The sequence below is a fragment of the Spermophilus citellus genome, assembly GCF_964194105.1.
Source record: "Spermophilus citellus genome assembly, chromosome: 4".
NCBI lineage: Eukaryota > Metazoa > Chordata > Mammalia > Rodentia > Sciuridae > Spermophilus > Spermophilus citellus.
The window spans coordinates 43,468,731-43,476,311 of record NC_138185.1 but is presented as its reverse complement, the minus strand read 5'-3'; the positions used below and the strand labels follow the sequence as shown (position 1 = coordinate 43,476,311).

The window sequence follows — 7,581 nt, the reverse complement described above, 5'->3', positions numbered from 1 at the left end:
CCCCTGCAGTGACTTCCGCTTCTGGCGTCAGCGGCCCTGCGACGGGCGATAGTGACGTGTCAGAGGAGCTCGATTTTTGCTTGTGGTCCTGGCTGGCGGTTTCTGTACCAAACTTCTTCTTGGTTTATCCTTGCTGCAGCTGTGGGGTTGGATACCTGCGCCCATACTCCGTGAGTGCCAGGCAGGCGTAGTTTTGTCTAGCACATAATCCTTTAGACGTCATTTAAGGCCGGGAAGAGGGGGAGCGGTCTCCCCAAGGTCTCACACCCAGTACGGGATGGATCTGAATTCGGAGCCCAGACCCTCAAACCAAACATAGTCTCCGCAGGTGCCCTAATACCTTTTTCATCTTAATGGGGTTCGAGAATTTACAAACTCTTCTGGAGGACAAGAGCCCCATTCTTAGGCCATACCTTAGGGCAGAGTGCGCTGCTGGCCTTATTCTCTGGATCTTTTCAGAATCTTGGTTGAGAACAGGCCTGTGCCCCAATTTGGGAGCAAAAGAGAAATCCTCGTCATTCATGAGAGGTCCTTAACGCCTGGGCACCCACTCACTTCTTGTCTTTTTAAAATATGCTTTTTGACACTTCATCCTTCTCTAGGAAATGACCATGTGGTCCTAGAGCCAAGGAAAGGTGAGAATTTCTTCAAATTCCTTCTTACCTCTTGGAGAATGAATCCATTCCCATTTCTCTTTCTGAGGCTGCATTGTTTGTTGTGAATTCCGTTCCATCTTAGCTCACAAGTGCCCGGTCTTACTGGGCCCATTCTTGGACATCCTCTGTCCCACCCATGACTCTTCATTCCCAACAAGTTAGCTGGGGGTTCAAAGTAACATGCAAGAACACCTTTCTTTAAGGATCCAGTGATGCTTGCTGTACAGGAAAAGTATGAACGACCGAGATCTTATGGGCCTGGAGATGAGAGACTGGGGGAGACTTCCAGATGAGCGACTGTCTGAGCTGCCTGGAAGAAGAGGTAGGCAAGAAGAGTTGGAGCATAACACGTTAGTGAGAAGAGTAGGCTATGACCTAATCTCATGGTCTGAGCTAATCTGGATTCCCTCCTGTATAAAACACTCCTTTTTCTCATAATACATCCACTCCATCCTACCCCCCCATCTCATCTACCTTACATGCTTTTTCTCCTCTAAATTCTGTCCATCCTTCAAGATGAAATCATTTTCTTTTCATGAAGCTTTTCCAGATCACTCTATTTTAAAGGGACTTACTGAGATTATTCTGACCCTGGCTATACCTGGAAGCTTTCATTTATTTATTTTTGCACTACTGGGGATTGAATCCAGGACCTTATGCATTATGGGCAAGCACTTTACCCCTGGCTGTACCCCCAGCCCTTTTTATTTTATTTTATTTTTTTAGAGAAAGAGAGATAATTTTTTAATATTTATTTTTTAGTTTTCGGCAGACATAACATCTTTATTTGTATGTGGCGCTGAGGATCGAACCCAGCGCGGCGCTCATGCCAGGCAAGCGCGCTATCGCTTGAGCCACATCCCCAGCCCCCTTTTTATTTTATTTTGAGACAGGGTCTTGCTAAATTGCCCAGGGTGGCCTCAAACTTTCGATCCTTCTCCCTCATCCTCCCTAGTAACTTGGATGAGGTTTGTGCTGTTGTACCCAGCTATGCTTGGGGGCTTTTATAAAAGCAGTGCCTTGCCAAGTGTGGTATCACATACCTATAATCTCAGCAACTTGGGAGGCTGAGACTGGAGGATCACGAGTTCAAACCCAGCCTCAGAAACTTAGTGAGGCCCTAAGCAACTCAGGGAGACTCTGTCTCTAATAAAATACAAAAAAGGGCTGGCGATGTGGCTCAGTGGTTAAGTGTCCCTGGGTTCAATCACTGGAGATATATATATATATACATTTATTCTCACACACACACACATACATATATATATATGAATATATGAATGCATGCATTGCCTAAACATCACCCCAAGCAATTATGAATTTGGAGCAGAGCCCTGACATCCATTATTCATAACAAAGTTGTTTTTATTCTTATCATGCAGTAATGAGGAAAGATCCCGTTTTAGAAATCTGAAGTTTAACTATTGGTTAGTTGTTGCTATAACTGAACAGTTTATCTGAGTAGGTAATTTAATTTGGAGCTTCTCAAACATGCATATATATCAATTGGAATCTTGTAAAACACAAACTTATAAATCAGCATGTCTGGCCAGGCACAGTGGCACACACCTGTAATACCAGCGGCCTGGGAGGCTGAGGCAGGAGGAACTCGAGTTCAAGGCCAGCCTCTGCAATGGAGAGATGCTAAGCAACTCAGTGAGACCCTGTAAGTAAAATACAAAATGGGACTGGGAGTGTGGCTCAGTGGCCAAGTACTCCTGAGTTCAAACTCCTGTACCCTCCCCTTAAAAAAACAAATCAGCGTGTCTGAGTAGAGCCTAGGCATCATCATTTATGAAATGCTTCCTTGCTTGTCCTCAGACCAAAGTAGGTAGCAAAGATTTAATTCAACCAGGGCCTCAGATCCTTTAATATAAATAGCTGGATTAATGAATCTTCAAATTCCTAAAATTCAGACTAGGATTCTGTATGTTTTATATTCATGTGTCTTTGTCTTAAAATGCCTCAAGTTTAAGAATTCTGTATTTACTTGTAATCTAGATACTGGCCAGACTTGGATCCAGATGGTAGAAAAATGACAGGAGTTGGATAGAGACCAGAGCTAATGGTCTTGAAATACAAACACGAGGGTTAGAATCAAAAGAAAGATCCAAACTTTTTACTTAACATTCCCCAAAGCACCACTCTTAAACTGCCTCATTTTGCACCATGGGCAAGAGTGCAGCAGAGTGAATAGAGCTGTGTTCAGCATAACAGGTTTTCGTTGTGTTGAGGGATGTGGCTGTGGATCTCATGTGGGAAAAGTGGAGCCTGTAGGATCCTTAAAAGGACCTGAACATGCCAGGCGCTGTGGTGTACATCTGTAATCCCAGCAGCTTGGGAAGCTAAGGCAGGAGGATCTCGAGTTCAAAGCCAACCTCAGTAAAAGCAAGGTTCTAAGCAACTCAGTGATACCTGTCTCTAAATAAAATACAAAATAGGGCTGGGGATGTGGCTCAGTGGTCAAGTGCCCTTGAGTTCAATCCCCAGTACCAAAAAAAAAAAAAAAAAAAACCCAAACCTGTACAGGGAAGTGATGGAGAACCATAGCCACTGATCTTACTGGGTGATGATGATGGCTTCTGTTAAAACTTAAAATCTGATCCACTGAACAACTTAAACCCCTTGTGCTGAAAAGGTAGTGCATAAAGCAGCTGCCAGACATAACTGAATTAGGATTCAACTTGAAAACAAAGACATGCTTTTCCACATTCTCCCAGGGAAGGTCTGGAATTTATGTGTGTGTGTATACAGTTGACAATAGATACATAGATGCGTGTGTGTGCATGCATGCCTGCATATACTGTTTTTCAGGCCTTTTCCCCCCAGCTGGTTTTTCTTAGGTAATCTTGATTCAAGTGGAAGATTTTTGTTCACCCAGTAAGGAGTAGATTCAGTGTGCTCTCTTGCTAATCTGAGGCTCCCTTCCCTTTCCACTGCTAGAGCTCACCCTTCTGAGGTCTTTCTTGCTGCACTCTGGACACCTCTACCCTGAAATGGTACCATAAGTACATAACCTACAATTGCCTCATTGTATTTCTCTATGAACAGAAATTTCACTTTCCGAACCCAAACTTCTCACTCAGCTGGAGCTGTCCAGAGTCACCTTAGGCCCCTATCTAGGTGAAGGGGAGCTCAATCCAGTGACACAACAGTCAGCAGGTAACACATTGAGGTATGGAGGAGAAAGCTGTTCTCTTGGCATCCTCTTGGCTATTCTCTTGGCTGCTATTTACACTGCTCAGCCCTATAACTTAGTCTGCCATAATAAAATACCATAGGTTGGGTGGCTTAAGTGGTAGAAATTTATCTTCTCACAGCTCTGGAGGCTGGAAGTCTGAAGTAAGAGTTTAAGTATGGTTGGGTTCTGCTGAGGGCCCTCTTCCTGGCATGCAGTTGGCCATCTTCTTGCTATACCCTCTTATGGTACAGAGAAAGGTTCTTCACTCTCTGGTGTCTTTTATAAGGGCACTAGTCCATCCCATCATGAAGGCCCAGTCTCATGACCTAATCAAAATCTAATTATCTTCATAGGCTCCATTTGCAAAATTTTGTAGCATAGGAAGTTAAACTTCTAAGTAGGACTTTTGGGTGATCATAATTCAATCCATAGCATCTTGCTTCCTTTCCAAGCTTTCATCTTTAACCAAGGGAAGGTTTTGTGGTCTACTGTGTCCCCTTCCTCCAATAGGCAACTGCCCTTTCTGTTACTACTTGACCTCTCTAGCTATACTCCCCTTCCTCCAATGGGAAACTGCCCTTTCTATTACTACTTGACCTCTCTAGCTTATACTCTATTCATATACTTCAGTCTCCCTGATCTTAAAGGTTCACAAACTTTGTGTGCCAAAGATTGCCTAAGAAATTGTATTGAGTATCTATCCCACCTGTGTTCTGATCCAAAAGTTTGGACTTTGGATATCTGGTCCCAATTATTTGTGATTATAGGTAAGTTACTTGCCTGCTCAAAGTTGGTCAAGATCATGGTTTTCAGTTATAAAAATAAAAGTGAAACTTTACTACTGTGACTTATGAAGAATTAATAATTTCTGGTTTCTTGAAATTCTTGGATCTTTAAATAATTTTATATTTAAAAAATTTTATTTTTTAGTGTCAGGAATTGAATCCAGGGCACTTAACCACTGAGCCACATCCCCAGCCCTTTTATATTTTATTTTGAGGCAGGGTCTCACTAAGTTGCTGAGGCTGGCTTTGAACTTGTGAAACTCTTGCCTATGCTTTCTGAGCAGATGGGATTACAGGGGTGTGCCATCACACCTAGCAACAGTATTAGCTTTTAAGAGTCAGCTATACTACAAGGAAATTAAGAGAAGAAAAATAAATATTTTGCCTTTACCATTTCTAGGGCTTTTTATTCCTTTCTGTCGATCTGCATTTCCATCTGGCATTAATTTCCTGTTGCTATAAGAACATATTTTTGCCTTTTTTTTTTTTTTTTGGCGGTTTGTAATGTGGGTTTGATGGCAATAAATTCTACATTGATTTGTCTGGGAATCTTTATTTTGCCTTCATTTATGAAGATTATTTTTGTTGGATATTGAGTTTAAATGACAGATGTTCCTTTAGCGCTTTAAAAGATGTGTTCCCTTTTAATTTTAGCCTCCATTATTTCTCACTGGAAGTTAGCTGTATACTGCTTCCCTGTATATAATGATTCTTTGTCTCTGGCTGCTCTTCAAGTTTTTCTTTGTCTTCCAGCAATTTGATGTTGATATGTCTAAATTATTTGTTGTTGTTAATATTTATCCAGTTTGAGGTTATTGAAATTCTCCAATCTGTAAACCAATGTTTTTCATTATATTTCGGAACTTTGGCTCCCATACCTGTAAATAATTTTTCAGTCTCTTTCTCAATTTCTTCTTCTTTTGGATCTCCATTTATTGCATATGTTGGACCATCTGGTACTATCCCATAGTTCATGGGTCTCTGTCTAACTATCTTCAGGTTTTTAAATTTCTTCAGGAAGTTTAATTTCTGGATGATTATTTTGCATTTGTGTAGGCTTTATGTTTATTAGGGTAGATTTTGAAAGCTGCAGGTATTTACCAACTCCCCTACTTTGGCAGGACTCAAACTCCAAGTTCTTAGACCCATGCAGATATTTTTGACTCTTTATTAGAGTGTATCTAGACAAGACCTTACTCTAAGATATAGTCCATATTCCTATGGCTTCTCTGGTTTCTCAGCTGAATGATCAAGGTGTTAATGATGTCTGTGAGTTTGAGGTGAACTAGAATTTCTACAGTTGCCATCACTACCCAACCTCCAGTATTTTCATTCTTCATTTAACCCCATAACAGCTGTTTTCTGATAATCATTGCATAGTTTTCCCTATACAAGTAAAGCCCTCCATTAGCCAAGAAGGAGCTCTGGCCCCTCTGTACAATTGCTTCCTTTCTGAGATTTATCTTATAAATTCCATCTGTTTTACTGTTCCCAAAGTTGTCTGTCTCCTCATAGCAGCAGGACCAATATATTCTGGCCTCACCATTCTATATCATAACCAGTAAATTGTTCCTAAGCAGTTAGCCAGCGAAAATGTAAGACACACCTTGTGAGTTTCCTATCTCCTGAGGATCACAGTTTTGTGCCACCTGTGGTCCAAAGTACAAAAATAGTTGCTTTATGGTTTCTCTTGGATTATGGTTATTTACAATGGAAATAATAGTCTGGTACCAGTTACTCTATCTCAGCCAGTAGAACCAATTCATTTCATAACTACTTTAAATCACAAAAATATATTTTTCTGACCATTCTAATTCTAGAGCTAATCCTTATTTAGGTAACTGCCATCATTTGTATTTGAAATGTCCCTCAAAGACTTATGTGTTGAAAGCTTAGTCCTGGATGTAGCAATGTTTAGATTCGGGGCTTTGGGGAGTGATTGGATCATAAGGACTCTTACCTCATCAGTGAACTAATCCACTGATGGGTTTATAATTGAAGGAACTATTGTGAGTTGCCGGAAACTGTAGGAGGCAGGGCCTACTTTAAGGAAATAGGTCCTTGGAGGCATGCCCTGGAAGGGTATATCTTGTTCCTGATCCCTTGCTTTCTAGCTGTTATGAAGTGAGTAACTCTGCTCCACCTTGTGCTCCCCACCATGATGTTCTGCCTCACAAAAGGTCCAAAGAGATGGGGTCAAGTGACCTTGTACTGAAAATTCTGAAACCATGAACCAAATAAATCTTTTCTTTAAATGATTTTCTCAGGTATTTTGTCACAGTGACAAAAATATGATAAACAACTAATTTGTTAGCATCAACAAGGCCACAGGTGCACAAGTAACTTTGAGTTGTTGAATTTGTATTCTTTGTCTAGAATACCAGCAAGGTAACTTTTATTAAAACATCCTACAAAAAAAATTAGGGGCTGGGGATGTGGCTCAACCGGTAGCGCGCTCGCCTGGCATGCGTGTGGCCCGGGTTCGATCCTCAGCACCACATACCAACAAAGATGTTGTGTCCGCCGAGAACTAAAAAATAAATATTAAAAATTCTCTCTCTCTCTCTCTCCTATCTCACTCTCCCTTTAAAAAAAAAATTAGGTACCATTATGACAAGGTTCATCCATAAAAAAAGAAAGATATATTTCTGTTTGATTTACAAAATATACCTTATTTACAATTGAACAGTCAGCATTCAATTTTGAGGTAAAGTAAAATTAATAGGTTTAAAATTTTAAAAGTATATGATATAATGTTCTTGGAAATACAGATGCTACAGGGCTTGGCACACATAATTGTGCTGATGTTAAATTGTAGATGTAACTACACGCTTTACATTCAGCTAGTTATTCAGTGCCCTCATGCTGGTTAAATTAATTACACCTTTACACCACAATTATAGGCATATTTTCTTATTTTTGGCTCCCTGACATCTGTTTGTATCCCTCCCAGCTTAAT

The 7,581-nt window shown here is 40.6% G+C and overlaps 1 long non-coding RNA gene across 1 annotated transcript; it reads left to right on the top strand.

Annotated features, from left to right (window-relative positions):
• Positions 1-45: 45 nt before the first annotated feature.
• On the top strand, positions 46-7,060 carry LOC308647019. The gene is made up of 3 exons (XR_014021559.1): positions 46-170; positions 860-978; positions 6,737-7,060. It is a non-coding gene; the product is annotated as an uncharacterized lncRNA (long non-coding RNA).
• Positions 7,061-7,581: the final 521 nt, after the last annotated feature.